Source organism: Triticum aestivum, chromosome 2B, assembly GCF_018294505.1.
Source record: "Triticum aestivum cultivar Chinese Spring chromosome 2B, IWGSC CS RefSeq v2.1, whole genome shotgun sequence".
Classification (NCBI taxonomy): domain Eukaryota; kingdom Viridiplantae; phylum Streptophyta; class Magnoliopsida; order Poales; family Poaceae; genus Triticum; species Triticum aestivum.
This window is the reverse complement of record NC_057798.1, coordinates 737,750,418-737,772,191: the sequence shown is the minus strand read 5'-3', so window position 1 is coordinate 737,772,191 and position 21,774 is coordinate 737,750,418.

Sequence of the window (21,774 nt, the reverse complement as noted above, 5' to 3'; positions counted from 1 at the left end):
CGCAGCGTACACGATTGACGGGAGAGCAGGTCTCCGAAACCCCACCTCTCCGGATCCTATACATGAGAGGGGTGACTAGGTTTTTGGGAAGCGACTAGGCGACTGCTCACTGTTCGTCTACTTCCTCTATGTCCGCATCGCCCTCATCATCACCATGTTCACCGATGCCGAACGTGCCACCGCCGAGAAAGTTGAAGTCGACAAGAAGGCCGCGGAGGGCGCTGCTGCCGCCATCGCCGCCGCGGCTTCTGCATGCCTACTAGAGGGTATAACTCATTTATCTCGCTCCTACTGTTTGTTGTTTTAGCCATGCTAGCGTTATACGTAGATCTTTCTGCAATTAGCGTAGTATGTGCTTGCATGATTGAATATCAGTATGCATTTATTTGTGTCAATGTCATGCTAGTGATTTTCTCGTGGATTAAGTTAATCGATAAATTGCCTATTTACTTAGCAATCCAAAAACCTATTATGTGTAGGATTTTTTTGGCAAGTGGCTTTGCTGCTGCACTGAAACCGGATAAGTTTACTGGTATGTACTTTAAGCATTAGCAGACAAAGACCACTTTATGGCTCCCGGCTATGAATGTGTTCTAGGTCACTGGTGTCTCCACGGGAACGATTGCTCCTGAACAGGGGAAGGCGTTCAGGGAGGCCACTGTTGTGTTTCTTGGAGCAGTCCTTAGCGTGATCGGAGATACGCTTGAATCTAAATTCGGGGCCACCGATGCAGGGAGCGAAATGTATGTTATAGAGCAGTCCCACGGTTACAAGATGGTTGAAAACCGTCCTGTACTGGAGCAGGCTCATGAGATAATATGCATCATTAAGGAGCTTGAGCTTCTTAATTGTGATTTACCGGGCAAGTTTGTCGCGGGCTGCATAATCGCTAAGCTCCCTAATTCCTGGAGGGACTTTGCCACCACTCTGAAACATCAGAGGCATGAATTCTCTGTGGAGGATATTGAACGTCTCCATCGTATCTACTTTTATAAACTCTTTTGCCCTTGTTTTGGACTCTAATTTGCATGATTTGAATGAAACTAACCCGGACAGACGTTGTTTTCAGCAGAACTGCCATGGTGTTATTTTCGTGCAGAAATAAAAGTTCTCAGAATGACCTGAAACTTCACAGAGATAAATTTTGGTATAAATAAAAAACATTGGTGAAAGAATCAACCGAAGGGGACCCACACCCTAGCCACAAGGGTGGGGGGCACTCCCTACCTCCCTGGGCGCCCCCCTGTCTTGTGGGCACCCTGGACCTCCACCGAAAAAATCAAATAGAGAAAGATTCATCGCGTTTTATGATATGGAGCCGCCACCAAGCCCTGTTCTTCCTCGGGAGGGCAGATCTGGAGTCCGCTTCGGGGCTCCAGAGAGGGGAATCCATCGCCATCGTCATCATCAACCATCCTTCATCACCAATTTCATGATGCTCACCGCCGTGCGTGAGTAATCCCATCATAGGCTTGGTGGACGGTGATGGATTGGATGAGATTTACCATGTAATCGAGTTAGTTTTTTTAGGGTTTGATCCCTAGTATCCATTATGTTCTAAGATTGATGTTGCTATGACTTTGACATGCTTAATGATTGTCACTAGGGCCCGAGTGCCATGATTTTAGATATGATCCTATTATGTATTCATGAATATATGAATGTTGTTGATCCTATCTTGCAAGTTATAGTCACCTACTACGTGTTGTGATCCGGCAACCCCGAAGTGACAATAGTGGGGACACTTCCCGGTGATGACCGTGGTTTGAGGAGATCATGTATTCACTAAGTGCTAATGCTTTGGTCCGGTACTCTATTAAAAGGAGGCCTTAATATCCCTTAGTTTCCATTAGGACCCCGCTGCCACGGGAGGGTAGGACAAAAGATGTCATGCAAGTTCTTTTCCATAAGCATGTATGACTATATTCGGAATATAGGCCTACATTATATTGATGAATTGGAGCTAGTTCTATGTCACCTATGTTATAACTGTTGCATGGCGAATGCCATCCGGCATAATTATCCATCATTGATCCATTGCCTACGAGCTTGTTTCATGTTGATCTTTGCTAAGTTACTTTTCTGTTGCCACTGTTACAATTGCTACAAAACTGCTATTGTTATTTTTTCCACCGTTACCGTTACTTCCATACTACTTTGCTACTAAATACTTTGCTGCAGTCTTTCAGGTGTGGTTGAATTGACAACTCAGCTGCTAATACTTGAGAATATCCTTTGGCTTGACTTGTGTTGAATCAATAAATTTGGGTTGAATACTCTACCCTCGAAACTGTTGCGATCCCCTATACTTGTGGGTTATCAAGACTTTTTCTGGCGCTGTTGCAGGGGAGCATAGCTCTATTCTTTGAGTCACTTGGGATTTATATCTGTTGATCACTATGAGGAATTTGAAAGATCCAAGAACCAAGATTTTTCCGTCAACTACGAGGGGAGGTAAGGAACTGCCATCTAGCTCTACACTTGATTCACCTTCTGTTTTGAGTAAACTTGCGACACCTACACCTGTTATTGATTCCGATATGTCGCAATGTTATTGATGATGCCACTTTAGCTATGCATGATGCTTATGATGATAATACTTCTCTGCTTGATAATACTGTGCCACTAGGTAAATTTCTTGATGAACAACTTGCTAGGGTTAGAGAGAATGAAATTACTAAAACCGATGATATTAGTGAAAGTGATGATGAAGATTCTCCCGCTAGATATGAATTGCATATTGTACCTGAGACATATGTTTAGGATTGAAAGTATGTCTAGAGGGGGGTGATTAGACTACTTGACCAAATAAAAATCTAGCATTTTCCCAATTTTATATCTTGACCGATTTTAACAACTTAACACAAGTCAAGCAATCAACCTACACATGAAATCTATTATATAACTAGCAGGTAGTGCGCGGCGGCACGCCACGCCACATGGATTAATTAGCTATTTAGTTTTTTTGTAATATTTGGTAAGTCGTCCTAAGACTTGGTCGGTCGCAAAGTAGTTTATACAAGGAAAATGTACACCTAGTTGATACATGCATAGGTGGTCGTCTACAACACATAGCGATATACTCCCTCCGTTCCTAAATATTTGTCTTTCTAGAGATTTCAACAAATGACTACATACGGAGAAAATGAGTGAATCTACACTCTAAAATATGTCTACATACATCCGTATATGGTAGTCCATTTAAAATGTATAGAAAGACAAATATTTGGAAACAGAGGGAGTAGTTGGCAATGCATGCAGAATTGTGAAGGTAGCTCGAGTTCTCTTCTTAGACCTGAAATGTTGATTCTCGAACAAGGTTTCTTTCTGTGATATACTGATAGAGAGACGAAGCTAGTTTCTCTAATTTTGTTCTTGGTGGTTTGTAAACAATGTTGAAGTTGTTGGATGCAAGTCCTGGTTCTCGACGGATTAGCAAAATGACTTCAAATTGGAGGCAAACTTTTTTGAGGATCCTTGTTCGCCTTGACTTGTCTCGTTGGAGGCTTGTTTTTTTTTTTTACTGTTTGTGTATTTCTAATTCTTCTTCTTCAGTCTTGCTCCATTCAATAATAGTGTTGTTATTTTTCTTCCTTTAGGGGGGGGGGGGGGGGGGGTAATGGTGTTTTTCCGAGAATTAATATCCAAAAGCTCGGTGTTAGTAGCACGGACATACACCTAAATTTCCCATGTTCAGAGTAGACAAAAACAACCAAACATTTAAGCTATCCCTGCTCACATCATCATCGTCGAAGAGCTTGCACACTTCACAAAAATATTAGTACCATGTTTTAAAAATTATTCCAGAACAGAAACTGAGTAATTAAACAGTCATAAAAAGTATAAATCACCTGTGTGCAATCTTGTATGCAATATAAAAGAAGTGCAGAGATAGGGATCAAGAAAAGAATTAAGAAATAGAATAGTTTATATTAATTATTGAGCCTAAATGTTAATGGCGTTTGACATGTACATCATATTATAGCTCCCAGCATACCTTTGAATATAGTGTGTCCTTGCAGCACATATGAAGTACTAATACAAATTATTTTCCGATGTGAGCAAAATATCAACATAAAAAATAGTGAAAGCTCTAAGCGAACCCCGTCTAAACCTATCATTGATTCTGAGTTATTAGCGTTAAAATCACTGAGAATATGAATGACAATAAAAATTAAGATATTGCTTTTGCTGAAATCGTACATATCATTCATTGTAGCAGTGCTAGCCTTCATGGCATTATGATGCTCATATGCAGCATCTCTGCAGCAATATGAACATCTCTAACAACACATATTTGTTTAGTTCACAGAACAATAATTCACCAGAAAACATTGTTGTAATATATAACACCTCAAGAAAGATAACAGAAGAAAATGCCCATACTACAATAATCCTTCCTCAAATCTTTAGTAATCATCAGAGCAGGCAAAGCGTATACACAACTTGATTTGTATTTGCCGGAGAGATGTTCATGAATTGTAATGTTCGATCTGTGACCCTAAATGAACGCCCAACAACTTGATATTCAGTGTCGCTAGAATACAAATTCACCAAATTCAGATTCAACCTTACAGCCTCACAACCACTGTAACGGTGCATCTAGTTGCTGCATAGCATACAGAAAGGGCAAAAAAAAGCACTTCCTGCTGAGAAAAAAGACAGTCCTGACTTTACAACATCGGTTTCTCACTTGTGGGCTTAAAGGTCAGGAACCAAAAACAGAAATATGTTCATTATATCAGGTTACTAACCGTATGTCACTTACACTCCGTATGTCATTTGCTATAGTTGTGTTGAGTGTAAGCAAATCACAATGTCATTTAAGATTTCATTCTGCAAACTGAATTGGCATGTGCTTACAAGTAAAAATCGCTGATGTGTGAAGACATTCTTTAAAAGCTGCCACCAACACAGAGAAATTGTTAGTACATCTGTACATATCAGAATTTTGAGTCCATCACTGGACTGCTGAATTCAGAAAAGGATTGGGCTTGCTTCAAAGTGCGTTGCGTGGATAATGGCATAACTTGGGTATACAGTGTGCTGAGGCACATAAGCCGCATTGATCTTTCTCAAAGAAAACGCGGAGCAAGGTGATCAGCATAAGAAATAATGAATGCAAGCCTGAAATATCCAGTGTATGTTCAAGCCAAGAAGGAGATGGTTGTACCAAGGTGAAGACAACCAAAACTACGCCGACGGCTGGCGGGCGAGACGGAGGCAAGAAGGGAAATGTGAGATGGCGGGGCATAATCGGGGAGGTCACGGACCGCGGCCGCCACCGGCGGATTGGACGAGGTCGAGGTCGAAAACTCGGCGCGTGGACCATGCCGAGGGAGTTCAACCCGTGCAGCGGCGGGCTTACGCTCTTCAAGGGGCGGCAGGGGCGACCGAGGGCGCAGCAGCTGCCGCGTCCGCCAAAGCCGAAGCTGCTCCGCCGCACATTCGGTAGGATGATGAACAACTGGTGCCGATGCCGCCACAACGCCAACTGCTTCAGCTCCGTGCGTGCAGTATTTTGGCCGCTCATGTCCATGGGGTCCGACGTCAACTGCGGCGACATCGCCGACCGATCCCGCGGAGGTCCTTGGCGGTCAGCGGCTGCACTGCAATGCGCGTGTCCAGCGCCGCATCGAGCACAACCGTACGGTTGCTCGCGGTCCAGGCTCAGATTAGCAAGGCCACCGCATCGACGTCTCCTGACAAGAAGAACAACGCGGCATTTGGCGCCGTGCATGCCTCGTCGCCGACTCGGAAGCCTCGGTGACGATGACGGCCACACGGGTACTCTCGCTGCAGGCCCGGCTAGGCTTGGCCGTGGTATGCGCATCGCCAACGAAGCCTATTACCACCAATATTTATCGTCTCAGCGACGTTGCCGCCGCCTGTGGTGATGCTGGTGGAGGAGGCCAAGGTGGGAGACCTGACACCGAGGAGTGGCTCTGCTACTGGGAGAAGCTCAGGTCACAACGGGAACACCACGCCCCCGCGGCCTGATTTATGTCGCCGGCGCCACGTTAATGGCCTCCACGCGTGGCTCCCAATGGAGGCGGCGCCAGCGAAGATGGGAGGCCGACAGTGAACTATGGCAAGCACATGCCGACGACGAAGATGGGCATCGGCGCCGCTGAGATTGGGAGCTGGAGATGCATGTGTAAAAAGCGGAGAAGGAAATGAACCCTTTTATACTCTAATACGGCAGCGAAGCGTTGGGCAGCTGGATGGGTTCCAGAGAGAACTGGACACGCGGAGAAGAAAAGAGAAGAAACTGTATGCCATAGAAATCGCACACGTATGTTTCCTGCTCTCCACGCGTCTTTCATGCGTTAAATCCTCGTGAGTAGCTGGCTAGACAAGTTTGATCAGTAAACAATACCAGAAACAACCAAGCACACGCGTCATTTTTACAGAAGCCGTAATTTTTTTTAAAAAAACCAGAGAAAAGAATCGCTTACGGGCCTAGTATTCTTAGTATTAAGACAAGAGGCAAACAAGCCATCACGTTCGTCTACATATGATAATATTTTATACACCGTTTGATTAGAATAATAATGATTGAGATTTAAATATTCTTACGGAACATCGTAAAATAGATGTGCCAGTACAATTGAACTTCAGGTTGTCACGTTATATGTATGTATAAGCATTAGGTATGTGAAAAAGAAAAAAAAAGAAAAAAAACATATTGGTTTGTCGCATTACATGTACCATCACGTAAAAGAGATGGACACAAAAGGGTGCAAATAACCATGACCTGCACACATGTACATACATGAATAAGAGTTCTAGGAAAAATAATGAGGAAAGTAGGATCACGTAACAATTAGAAACGGAAACCTAGAGGAGGAAACTAGAACATGGAGGCAGACTTCAACTTGGACACGTACATGTTCTCAAAAAAACTTGGACACGTGCATGTATAGGACAAAAAAGCTTGCGTGAAGGATATTCACCGGATAAGAACATGCACACGTAAATCTACCAACTTACAAGGAAACATACTAAAAAGTCTAGCGTTCTGACGCATAGCATATTAACCTTATACTCTATATTGTTACACACAAAAAAGTCACCTATCAGACTTAAATTAAAATTTAACCGGTAGAACTGCACATGTAATTCAAACTAAATATATTATCATTCGGTAATTAGCCATTCGCTAATTTATGAGAAAATGCTGCAAGAAAAAAATATATTACCAATTTTATATGAATATACACCAATATTTTTTTGAATATACACCAACGGTTCTTAGCCTTATATGGTCAGGCTACATAAACAATTAGAGTACGAGGATTTTTTCAAGAACATTTAGAAGCATGCGTTGAAAGCTGATGTCCCTGATATTGCACTATCTATAAAAGGATTGCACAACGGATAGATGTACACAACAATTAAGCTTACGTATTTAATTGATGATGAAATAGTTTGGCGTGGTAAGAATCTAAGATAGGTGTAATTAGTCACCTTTTGTCGGGCATCGGTGGATGTCTAAAGGATTTCAACCTAAAAGACACACATTTCAAATATAATATTTTTTGTATTTAAAAATCATATATCAGTCGCAATGTGGCGTTCGACTTAACATTTATGTGTTGGAGGAAATAGCGACTACAAAGAGCAATAGAAAAGTGGAATTTGATTAGTGTTATGGGACAAGCGGCTAGCTTGGTAAGCTACCAACAAAAAATTGCAATCAATGATTAGTGTTATGGAATTATATGGCTTAGTATTGCAAGGTGATGATCTCCATGACATAGCAATTGAAAGAAGTATTGTTAAACTTACGATTCCAAGATCTCATCTCTTCTCGGAGATGCACATTTTGGTCATATCTTACTATATAATTTAAAAGTTGGTGTTGAAAACAATATAACAATTAGACTCCAATGAATGATAGAGAATATTTTACCAAACGAAGAAATAAAGCATTTATTAAGGAAAAATCTGTGTCATCCCTTTTTTTGGTTTGAAATCCAGTTATATTCAAATAACTCGGCACCATTAGAACTGAACAAGCCCTGGACATCCCAAGCAAGAATATTGTATCAACTTTGACCATGAAGTGGGTTTGATAGTTACTTCAAAATGAGAAGATGTACAAGCATATAAACGTATATATGGATATATGACATGTATTTATAAGAACACATGTGCATAAACAGATAACAGTATATGGCTACAAGCCAACAATGTTTAGATTTTATTGAGAAAAATTCTACAAGAATATTGTGTGAAAAGATAAATGAAAATGGATTTGAGAAGGTGGAATAGTGAAAGCCACGTATTAGTATAAAATCATATGGTTTGCCATGGTGGGACACATGCCTTGTTTCGGTCTATCTTTGATTGCCATAATAACCCAGTCTGTACCAACATCTTTATACGGATTACAAAAATATACGAAGTGAACTTTGGTGATGATTAATATAGATATAAAAAATGTAATTGGTTATATAAATATTTATATAATGACGGATCAAATAAAAGAAGATACATAGAGAAATAACAACACAAAACATATAATATAAATATAGGAAGTCTAGCCGCCAGCCGCGCGGGTCACCCCGCTAGTTCTAAGAGTATAGCAGCAGAATGTAAATCATTGCATATGAAGGTAAATAGGAGGAGCTTGGAGGGAGCAAGCGCAATGTAGACATGGAGACTTTTGGCGTGGTTCCGATAGGTGGTGCTATCGTACATCCATGTTGATGGAGACTTCAACCCACGAAGGGTAACGGCTACGTGAGTCCACGGAGGGATCCACCCATGAAGGGTCCACGAAGAAACAACCTTGTCTATCCCGCCATGGCCATCGCCCACGAAGGACTTGCCTCACTAGAGTAGATCTTCACGAAGTAGGCGATCTCCTTGCCCTTACAAACTCCTTGGTTCAACTCCACAATCTTGACGGAGGCTCCCAAGTGACACCTAACCAATCTAGGAGACACCACTTTCCAAAAGGTAATAGATGGTGTGTTGATGATGAACTCCTTTCTCTTGTGCTTCAAATGATAGTCTCCCCAACACTCAACTCTCTCACGCAGAATTGGCTATGGTGGAAAGATGATTTAAGTGGAAAGCAACTTGGGGAAGGCTAGAGATCAAGATTCTTGTGGTTGGATTGGAATGCCTTGGTCTCAACACAAGAGTAGGTGGTTCTCTCTCAGAAAATGAGTCGTGGAAGTGTAGGCATGTTTCGATGGCTCTCTCTCCAATGGAGAAGGAGGTCGAGGGGTATATATAGCCGCCACACAAAATCTAACCGTTACACAAAAATTCCCAAACTCGATGGGACCGAATAGTTAAACTCGGTCAGACCGACTTGGGTTCAAAATGTGAACGTTAGGCATTTCGGTGGGACCGACAACATCAACTCGGTGAGACCGATGCGCTAGGATTAGGGTAATACCTCATCTCGGTGAGACCAATCACATGAACTCAGTGAGACCGATTTCAGTAATAAGAAAAAAAAATACTTGGTCAGGCAAACTCGGTGGGACCGATCGCTCATCTCGGTTAGACCGAAACATTATGAAAAGGAAACACAGAGTTTGCAATGCCAACTCGGTGGGACCGATCGCCCACTTCAGTGAGACCGAGATCCTTATCAGTAAGACCGACCTGATTAGGGTTTGTGGATATGGCTATGTCAAGTGAACTCGGTGGCGCCGGATGAATCAAATCGGTGGGGCCGAGTTTGACTTTAGGTTTAGGACATATGTGGAAATGAGAAAGTGGTTGAGGGATTTTGAAGCATATCACTAAGCATTTTTGAGCAAGCAAGCCATTAAGCAACACCTCATCCCCTTCTAATAGTATTGGCTTTCCTATGGACTCAATGTGATCTTGGATCACTAAAATGAAAAAGTTAGAGTCTTGAGCTTTTGCCAATATCTGTCCTTAGCATTTTGAGGGGTCCACATCTCTAGTCCATGCCATACCAATCATTGAACTTTCTGAAACATTGATCTTGAAAGAGTATTAGTTCAATGAGCTATATGTTGTTATGAATTACCAAAACCACCCGGGGATTAGTTGCACTTTTAGTCTCCCCCTTTATGGTAATTGATAACAACATATAGATCAAAGCTTCGACAAATGATAATATAAATGAAGTACATCATCGCTTTGAGAAGTATGTGATAAGTAAGAGCTCCCCGTAAATTTGTGCATTATTTAAATTTGCTTTTGAATGCAAATGCACAACCAATTTGGATTATGGGTCACTCTTCCATGTCACATACATCTTGGTGGAGCGCTCAAAATGATAAAATATGGAATATGCACTCATCACCAAAATAAGATATGAATGATCATACATGAGATAAGAGTATCGTCATTAAGCACAATCATTAAAGTATGATATGATCAAACATATTATAATAGAAGTATCTCACACACAAGCATAAAATGTTGTTTCATCCAAACAAGCAAAGCAAATGGAGTAGCAAAAAGAAGCAAAAGAAGCAAGCACTCTCTCTCTCTCTTGAAGCCTATGATCTATACACTTTCTCCTCCTTTGGCAACAAGTTACCAAAAAGCTTGAAAATGCATAGTGCTATGCGGCTCTAAGCACGATCTCCGGGAGCTCCGGAGTGCGAAGGTGGCGTGGAGAGGAGTCCTGCAATGAATGCATCCGAAGAGGTCTGAGGAGCTGGTGGAGTTGCAACTGGAGGAGCAACTGAAGCTATAGCTGCAGGTGCTGACAGTGTGGGTCTAGGATTTGTTACAACTAGCATAGTTGATGACCTTGGTCCCCTTGGGACTTGCTAAAAAGCATCTGTAGTAGGTCCCTCATCCCTGTCTTCAAGCTCTTCTTGGATCTTCTCCACTGTATACTAAATTTTTGTGACCTTCACATCTAAGTCATGAATTTTAGTCTCAATGATCCTCTCTAGACTCTCTTGGTTCTGAGTCAGGGTTGCCAACCTTTCTCAATCCTCAAGAAAGCTTGAATGAGATAGCCCAGTTGGTCTTTCTTGGATTTTAGGAAAACTTGAGAGGCTTCTTCTGCACTTGGAATTTTGGCAGCCTTCTCAGCTCTAGCTTTCTCTTTCTTCTCCTGAGCCTGCACAGATGTGGGATGGGATGGATCCATGACAACCACATTATCTTCAAACTCTGGCAGCAGGGGAAGATGTTCCTTATCCAGAAGATACATGTTCTTGCCCATCTTGGAGTTGATGAGCATCTGAATTTGTGGAGCATAGCCACATGATCTCTTCTGGTCTGCAACATTCCTATTGATTGTCTCAATAATCAATGTCATCACCTTGAACTTTTCAGGCACATCAAACATATGCAGCAGATTTATTGAATACCCTCTGATCATCCTGTCATCTCCAGACTTGGGAAGCATGGTGTGTCTGAGAATAGTGTTGATTGTTGGTAGACTTGGCACCAGATAATAAACAGACCCAAACTTGTGGGTGTCTAAGGCGGCAGCTAGGATTTCCTTGTACATATGAGCCATGGAGTCATGTCCCTTCCTTGGCTTAGCATAAACATCTGTATCATTATCAAGCTCTTCTGGGGCATTTATCAACTTTGCCCACTCAGCCACAGTTGATTGGTACCTAGTACCCTCTGTCATCCAATCTTACCATCAGGGTAAAAGTGTGTTGTGGAATGGAACTGCATGATCAACTCATTATTCCATTTTGTTAGCTTCTGGCTAACAAATGCATCAACACCTGTTAAATTGAAGTTCTCATGGACTCCTGGGAAGTGATATTCATTGCTATCAATGTATTCCCAGTTGACCCATCTCATGTAACTGACTATAGGCTTCTTGTCAAGAAGCACAGTCTCATAGAAATCTTGTTGCTCCTTTGTGTGGAACCTGTAGTCAACAGTTGCTCTCCTTCTAATGGCACATGGGTCATTTTTCTTCCATAGCCTGAGACCTGCATCCTTCTTGAGATTCATGTTTTCAGCAACAGGGTGAGTGTCATCGTGATCAGGAATCTTAGGCTTCAACTTTCTGAGCACTTGCTCATCATCTTCTTCTTCCATTTCAGGCACTGGGGCCTTGTTCTTTTCAGCAGCCGATATTTTTCTGGTGGATCTCTTTGGAGCTTGATCAGCAGGCTTGGGGGGCAGATTTGGGCTTTGAAGGAGCAGCCCCTGATCTGATTGCATCCCTCATCAGTTTCTGAGTCTTGGCAGGAGGTGCCTCTTGCTCTTCATCTTCTTCTGGGTCTCTCATCATTGAAGATCTCGCAATGACTCTGGCTGTTGTCTTCTTGACCCTCTCCTTCCTCTTCTTGCCCTCACCAGGCTCTTTGGGTTCTAGAGTGAATGCCATGGTCTCTTGGGTTGAGGCTCTGGCTTTGGACATAGGAACTCTTTTAGCAGGAGCTTTCATCTTCAACCCTAGCTTAGCAGCAGTACCAGTTTCCTTCTTGTCTCCTTTCCTCTTGGAAGAGACTTCTTCATCAATCACAAAATCTTCATCCTCAGAATAAGATGTCTTCTTCTTCCTCTGCCTAGTTGTAGCTTTGGGCATGTTACTAGGAGTGCTTCTGCTCCCATCATCTTGACTGCTCTCTGAGGGACTAGTGCCCTCACTCATCTGAACTTGTTCCTCTGACATATTCTGGCTGTCACTATTGTCAGGCATGATGCAACTTGAAAGCTGACCCTATGAATAGATATAGATGAGATAGAGTGGATGAGCATCACAAAGTGCAGAGTTTTTGCAAGACAAATGATCCAAAAACTTAGTTTTAGTTTTCAACTGAAGTCATTTCGGAGCTACCGATTTGCTGAACTCGGTGACACCGAAGCAACATGTAGTGTCTAAACTAGTGAACTCAGTCAGATCGAGGCATACTTCGGTGACACCGATATTTCTAGGGTTTCACAAAGTTCTGAACTCGGTCACACCGATTTGCGAGTTTTGGTCAGACCGAAAATCATACTGCAATAGCCTAGGTCAAATCGGTGGGACCGATTTCCACAACTTGGTTGGTCCGAGATAAGCTCGGCGGAAACCTAACCCTAAATTTTCAAATCAAAACTAATCTAAAGGAAGTTTCTGCTGGATAGAATAGTTTCAATCATGGCAAGAATCATGGCATTATCTTTGTGCTAAGAATCGGAGTGAGAAAGCTCAAAGGATTGAACTCATACCCTAACTTGGCAGTGAGTTTTCTACGGCGACAAAGACGGAGGAGATCCCGTTGATGGTGGAGGAGACTAGCAGCAAGAGGACGCTCGCGACGGAGGCGACGGTTCGGAGACCTGGGGTCAGCAGAGCTAGATAGCGCGGGCGAAGGGTTTTCGGAGAAGTTTCCAAAAATTTGACCCGTCAGTATATATATCCAGACTCTATCTGTGAGACTGAGTGGAACATCTCTATGGCACCGAGATGCAGAATCGCAAGCGGTTACTGCAACTCGGTGAGACCGAAGTGTTCAAATTGGTTGCACCGAGATTGAAACCTAGATCAACTTATTGAACTCGGTGTGACCGAAAGGAATGAATCGGTCAGACCAAGATGCATCAAGAGGTTTTGGAAGTTTAAGTCTATGACGAATCGGTGGCTCCGAGTGCTACTCACTCAGAGGGTTCGAATCTGACTTAGATCAAACTTTGTGATGTAGCATGAATAGAGTTTGAGACAAGAAAATCATAGATAGCTAGAGGGAGTACTTAGGCATTCTTGCCATCCATTTGGCAAAAGAAAAGACCAAACAATCAAAACAACAAATGGATGTCCTTGAATGGAGAAAATTATGAAACCAACATGCTCACACAATTAGATAGCAAATGAAATATATGGCAAATCATGCACAAGCACTCTAGCATCTATCAAGCAACTGGCGATGACTAGGTCATCTATATATGATTATATTGACTTAGGAGTCAAATGTGAACATTTACTCATAGGTCATACTCATGATTTAAGCACAAGTGGGGTTACCACTTTTACATAAAGCATTGTTGTGTTCACACCATTAGAGTTGCTTTAGCTCAATTCTTAGAGTAAAGCTCCCCCTAGATGTGATATCCCCTTTTAGAGGGATGAACTAACCTTGGGTTTTGTCGATGATGACTTCATGCAGATGTTGAAGATTTGGATGCTCAAAGTTGATTTCGATCATTTGGAGCAATCCATTGGAGTGAGTTGCACTTTCAATACCTACATGTGTTAGTCCCACAAGGAACAAGCAAGGATATCCATAGACATAGAGTGAACCACGCACATGATGATGTCCATGGAAGCATTAGGTTACCTTATCCCTTGACTTACTATCAAGAGGGTTTGTGACTCCTTGAACTAGTGCAATATGTGGAAGTTGGTTGCACTTGTTCTTGCCAATATGAATATGAGTGAAGTATGTTGGCAGAGTCACCCTCAAGAACTCTCTAGTTCTTCTTCTTTGGGATCCACATCATCTTGATGGGAATCCTTGGGGTTGTAGATGTACTTGATGAAGTGGAAGTTGAGGTAGACTTGGGAACCCACTTGACGAAGGACTTTGGAGCATCTTCAAATGCATCAATCTCCTCTTGCAGCTTGTCCTTGCCTTTTAGCTTGTGGTCTTGTGGTGGAAGATCATCTTGAGCTTGTGTCCCCTTGAAGGAAGTAGGATCATACTTCTCTTGTTGAGGAACAAACTTCGTCTTGGGGTATTGATCTTCTTCCCACTCAACTCCATTGGCATTGAACTTTCGTTCAAAACCAACACCTTGATTTTTCCGGTGCCTTCCTTGCTTGCGTACAATTTCCTCAAATTGCTTACTTCCGGCAAGGCTCTTGTAAACACCTTTCTCTATAATTTCCTTCAATAAGATATTTTCTTGCTCAAGTGTAACTTGGCTAAGAGAATCATTAGTGGAATCAAGAGAACTACTAGAAGCAACAATATTGGATTTAGCATGGTTATTGTTACTACTAGAAGAAGAATCTTTCTTACTCTTGTTGCTAGATTTTACTTGTGGCATGTAAGTAGACAAGAGTAAATGCTTGGCGACGTAAGAAGAACTTTTCTTCCGAAGATCATCATTAATGGATTTTAAGAACCCATGTTCTTGCTCTAGGTCGAGCTTCTCGAAGCGTAGCTTCTCATGAGTTTTTAAAAGTTCTCGATGATCTTCTAAAGTAGTTTCATGAGCTAACTTAAGAATGTTTAGTTGTTTAGTTAGATGCTCAATCTCCTTCTTATGATTGTCATTCGTTTCATCTTGATTAGAATGATTAATAGCAATTTCATCATAGTTTTCATCACTAGCATTGTCAACAAGTAAATCATCATCTCATAGCAAGTCATCTTCATCACTATTGAAATTAAAATACTCGGGGTGTGATACCTTGGGGCCTTTAGCCATGAAGCATCTTCCAATTCCTTAATTTGGTGACTCAAATATGTCGTAGGAGTTGGTTGACACAAGTGCAAGACCGGCAACACCTTCATCTTGAGTATATTCGGAGTTGGAGTGGTAACTTCTCTCGGAGTGGTGGTCGGAGTCATAACCGGATACCCAATCACCAACATGAGCTTGATGTCTTTGTTTTGTGTAGCTCTTTGATGACTTGTCGTTCCTTTCCGAATCCTTGCTTCTGCGAGAGGTTCTTCATTCATAACGATCATCTCTACTCCTCTCTCTTGGAGGTGATTCTTCTCTTCTACTTCTTCTTCTAGGTGAGTCTTTTCTTCTTTTGTAGGGAGCCATACCCTCATTGGAGTAGTGTCCGGGTCTTCCACTATTGTAGCAATTTCGCTCACGACTAGAAAATCTTTTGTCATGGTAGGATCTTGTCTTGGAGCTTCTTTCTTTGCTTCTACTCTTGTAGAATTTGTTGAAGTTCTTCACCATTAAGCTCAATTCCTCATTGAAGACTTATTTTTCACTTGATGTTGCAGGAGCATCACATGAGGCTTTATATGCACCACTAGACTTGTTGCGAAGCTCTTCTTTATCCTTGAGTGACATCTCATGAGCAACAATTCTTCCAATGATTTTTGTTGGCTTGAGATCTTTGTAGTTGGGCATCATTTGGATAAATGTGCACACAGTATCATATTTTCCATCCAAGGCTCTTAGCATATTCTTGATGATGAATCTATCAGTCATCTCTTCACTTCCTAAGCCGACAATCTCATTTGTGATCAGAGCGAGCCTAGAGTACATTTCGGCGACACCTTCACCATCCTTCATTTTGAACTTGTCAAGTTGACTTTGAAGCACATCCAACTTAGATTCCTTGAAGGACTCGGTACCTTCGTGCATATCAATCAAAGTATCCAAAATTTCCTTTGCATTCTCAAGACGGCTGATTTTGTTGAATTCTTTGGGGCTTAATCCATTGAAGAGGATATCGCAAGCTTGAGAGTTGTATTGCAGCTTCTTCAACTCTTCCACAGTTGCTTCACGATTTGGTTCTCTCCCATCGAAGAATTCACCTTGCAAACCAATGCACACAATATCCCAAACGGCGGGGTTATGTCCAAGAATATGCATTTTCATCTTATGCTTCCAACTAGCAAAATTGGTGCCATCAAAGTAAGGACCTCTTTGGTGGTAATTTCCCTCGCTAGACGCCATACTCTCCTAGGTTGTGAAACCAAGGCTATGATCACCAAAGCTATGGAAATCAAGGCAAATGGAGATCAAAGCTCTAATACCACTTGCAGGATCGAAAGTATGTCTAGAGGGGGGTGATTAGACTACTTGACCAAATAAAAATCTAGCCTTTCCCAATTTTATATCTTGGCGGATTTTAGCAACTTAACACAAGTCAAGCAATCAACCTACACATGCAATTCTAAGAGTATAGTAGCGGAATGTAAATCATTGCATATGAAGGTAAAGGGGAGGAGTTTGGAGGGAGCAAACACAATGTAGACACAGAGATTTTTGGCATGGTTCCGATAGGTGGTGCTATCGTTCATCCACGTTGATGGAAACTTCAACCCGCGAAGGGTAACGGATGCGCGAGTCCGTTGGTGGGATCCACCCACAAAGGGTCCATGAAGAAGCAGCCTTGTCTATCCCACCATGGCAATTGCCCATGAAGGATTTGCCTCATTAGGGTAGATCTTCACAAAGTAGGCTATCTCCTTGCCCTTACAAACTCCTTGGTTCAACTCCACAATCTTGACGGAGGCTCCCAAGTGACAACTAACCAATCTAGGAGACACCACTCTCCAAAAGGTAATACATGGTGTGTTGATGATGAACTCCTTTCTCTTGTGCTTCAAATGATAGTCTCCCCAACACTCAACTCTCTCTCACAGAATTGGCTATGGTGGAAAGATGATTTGAGTGGAAAGTAACTTGGGGAAGGCTAGAGATCAAGATTATTGTGGTTGGATTGGAATGTCTTGGTCTCGACACATGAGTAGGTGGTTCTCTCTCAGAAAATAAGTAGTGGAAGTGTAGGCACGTTCTGATTGCTCTCTCCCTCTCCAATGGAGAAGGGGGTGGAGGGGTATATATAGCCTCCGCACAAAATCTAACCATTACACACAAATTTCCAAACTCGGTGGGACCAAATGGTTAAACTCGGTCAGACCGACTTGGTTCAAAATGTGAACGTTAGGCATTTTGGTGGGACCGACAACATCAACTCAGTGAGACCGATGTTCTAGGGTTAGGGCAATACCTCATCTCGGTGAGACCGATCACCTGAACTCTGTGAGACCGATTTCAGTAATAAGCAAACAGAGACTTGGTGAGGCAAACTCGGTGGGACCAATCACTCATCTCGGTTAGACCAAAACATTATGAAACGGAAACGGAGAGTTTACAATGCCAGCTTGGTGGGACTGATCGCTCACTTCGGTTAGGTCGAAACGTTACGAAGGGAAACAGAGAGTTTGCATTCCCATCTCGATGAGACCGAGATCCCTACCGATAAGACTGAACTGATTAGGTTTGTGGATATGACTATGTCAAGTGAACTCGGTGGCACCATATGAATCAAATCGGTGGGGCCGATTTTGAATTTAGGTTTAGGACATATGTAGAAATGAGAAAGTGGTTGAGGGATTTTGGAGCATATCACTAAGGATTTTGAGCAAGCAGGCCATTAAGCAACACCTCATCCCCTTTTAATAGTATTGGCTTTCCTATAGACTCAATGTGATCTTGGATCACTAAAATGAAAAAGGTAGAGTCTTGAGCTTTTGCCAATATGTGTCCTTAGCATTTTGAGGGTCCACATCTCTAGTCCATGCCATACCAATCATTGAACTTTCTAAAACATTGATCTTGAAAGAGTATTAGTTCAATGAGCTATATGTTGTTATGAATTACCAAAACCACTCAGGGATTAGTTGCACTTTCATTATGTTATGGATGAAGAAAATGCTAAAGAGTTTTTTCTTGCAATGATAGACATGATCTTAAGAAACTGTTAGCTAAGCTGAAAGAAAAGTCTTTGAATGGTAGAATGCAATATGATCCCGTGTTTGCTACTTTACCTATCTGTGTTACTGATAAGGATTATGAATTCTCTGTCGATCCTGAGTTAATTACTTTGGTTGAATCTGATCCTTTCCTTGGTTACGAATCCAAAATAGTTGTGGAACATCTTACTAAACTGAATGATATATCCACCGTATTTACTCATGAGGAAAAAAATCGCTATTATTATATTCTTAAGCTGTTTCCTTTCTCATTAAAGGGTGATGCTAAGATATGGTTTAATTCTCTTGCTCCTGGTTGTGTGCGTAGTTTCCAGGATATGATTTATTACTTCTCTTCAAAATATTTCCCTACTCATAAGAAGAAAACTGCCTTACGGGAAATATTTAACTTTGTGCAAATTGAAGAAGAGAGTCTCCCACAAGCTTTGGGGAGGCTTATCCAATTACTTAATGCTTTGTATGATCATCCTCTCAAGAAAAATGAAATACTTGATATCTTTTATAATGGACTAACCGATGCTTCTAGGGACCATCTAGATAGTTGTGCTGGTTGTGTTTTCATGGAACGAACTATTGAGCAAGCTGAATTGCAATTGAATAATATATTGAGTAATGATAATGATTGGACACTTCCTGAACCAACTCCTAAGCCAACTCCTAAGAAAAGAGGTATTCTATTTCTTAGTCCTGAAGATATGCAAGAGGCAAAGAAATCTATGAAAAAAAGGTATTAAAGCTGAAGATGTTAAGAATTTACCGCCTATTGAAGAAATACATGATCTTGATAACCCGACACAGGTAATAAAGGTAAATTCTCTCTATAGATTTGATGAAGGTGATATCCCATATAATAAGTCTGCTAGTCAATGTTTGGATGAGTTTGATAATTTTATTGTTAAACAAGAAAACTTCAATGCTTATGTTGGTGGACAATTTAAACGTAATGCTTACATGGTTGAACACTTGAGTAGTTATCTGTCTAGAGTTAAAAGTGATCTTAAGCTTATTAGTAAACATGCTTCCATGGTTACAACTCAAGTATAACAAGTACTTAAGGCACACGATGATTTTCTCAATGAGTTAAATAATAAGAACAATGATAAATGCTGTTAGAGTTATGACTAGAGGTGGTAAAATGACTCAGGAACCTTTGTATCATGAGGGCCATCCTAAGAGAGCTAAGCAAGATTCTCAGAGAATTAATACTGATGCACCTAGTCCTACTAGTAAAAAGAGAAAGAATATTGATAGGACTTTGCATGCTTCTAGTGAACCTGTTGTTGACACGCGTGAGAATCCCAATGATATCTCTATTTCTGATGCCGAGACACAATCTGGTGATGAACATGAACGTAGTGATAATGTTAATGATGATGTTCATGTTGATGCTCAACCTAGTAATGATAATGATGTAGAGATTGAACCTGTTGTTGATCTTGGTAACCCACAATCAAGGAATCAACATTATGATAAGAGAGACTTTATTGCTAGGAACCACGGTAAAGAAAGAGAACCATGGGTTCAGAAACCCATGCCTTTCCTCCTAAGCCATCCAAGAAAAAGGACGAGTAAGGTTTTGAGTGCTTTGCCAAAATGATTAGACCTATCGTTTTATGTATGCGTTTGACTAATATGCTTAAAATGCCTCCTTATGCTAAGTATATGAAAGATACTGTTACAAATAAAAGCAAGATACCGGAAGCTAAAATTTCCACCATGCTTGCTAATTATACTTTTAAGGGTGGAATACCAAAGAAATTTGGAGATCCAGGAGTGCCAACTATACCATGCTCCATTAAAACAAACTATGCTAAAATCGCTTTATGTGATCTTGGAGCCGGTGTTAGTGTTATGCCTTTCTCTTTATATCATAGACTTGATTTGATTAAGTTGACACCTACTGAAATCTCTTTGCAATTGGCTGATAAATCAACTGCTATACACATCGGTATTTGTGAGGATGTGCCTGTTGTGGTTGCAAATGTTACTATTTTAACGGCTTTGCTATTCCTGATATTCTCGAGGACGACGGTATGTCGATCATCCTTGGTAGACCCTTTCTGAATACTGAAGGGGCTGTTATTGATTTCAACAAAGGCAATGTCACTTTTCATGTTAATGGTAATCAGCATACGGTACACTTTCCAAAGAAACAACCTCAAGTTCATAGTATCAATTCTATTTGAAAAATTTCAACTATTACTATTGGAGGTTTTGAATTCCCTCTTCCTACTGTCAAAAAGAAATATGATATTCTTATTGTTGGGGACATGCATATCCCTTTTGAGGTAACTTAGTGTTATTCGAAAATTCTCCGGTTTCATATTATTCAAAAGAGGTTTGTTAACAAGACTTGATCAACCTTGGTAGTGGATTCCTTTTGATGAGCATGAGATGGATGAATTTAGAAGGCACAACTTTCTGTACCCTCCTTTTACCTTCTGTTATTTAGAATAGATAAATCACATTTAGTATTTTTTGTCTGTATTCTGAATTATCTTTGCAATAAAAAATACCCCGAAAATAAAAGTTCTCCAAATGCCCTGAAAATTTAGTATGATTTTTGTAGAATATTTGAGAATTGCTGGCACTTAGAACACACTAGGGGGCCACACCAGCTAGCCACAAGGGTGGAGGACGTGCCCCTGTCTTTTGGGCCCTCATGTGGCCCCCCTCCACTTATTCCAGCACCCATCCACTTCGTCTTCCTCCAGAAAAATCATCTTGTAGCTCAAACTCGTGTTCTTGCTCATTTTGCAGCCATTTTCGATCTCCTTCCTCAGAGCTCCATTCACAAACTGCTTTGTGGGATTGTTCTTCGGTATGTGACTTCTCTAATGGCCCAATTAGTTTTTGTTCTAGTGCTTTATTTATTGCAAATTTTGGCTGCTGAGGTGACCCTGTTCTTGAGCTTACATGTTAAATTTATATGGTCCAAAGTAGGTTTGATGCATGATTTAGTCTGTAGGCACTTGTAGGAGTAGTTGCTATCAATTTTGTTGAGTTTGGTTCACTTTTATTTTGAGTCACTAAAAATTCCAGAAATTTTCAAAGGAAGAAAATGTTGAGGAGATTGTTGAGAGGCTCCTCGAGCCGGGGTTCGAAGGAAAAGGAGAATGAAGAGAATGAAAACCCAAGTACAACCTTCCTCGCACCACGGAGGTCCAGCCGTGTGAATGGCCAAGTGATGCATTCTTGGAGCCAGCCAGAATTTATGAGGATTTCTATTATTTGGCTGAGAATGCGGGCACCACCGACTTCCTCCAGGACCAGTGTGAACATTATCTCCTACTCACTAATACTTTCGTGCAAAATTTTCATTTTCATGCCAGGAGATCACCACCTGCGGTAGAGTTTTATTAATATGATGAGTATAAGGAGATGTCGC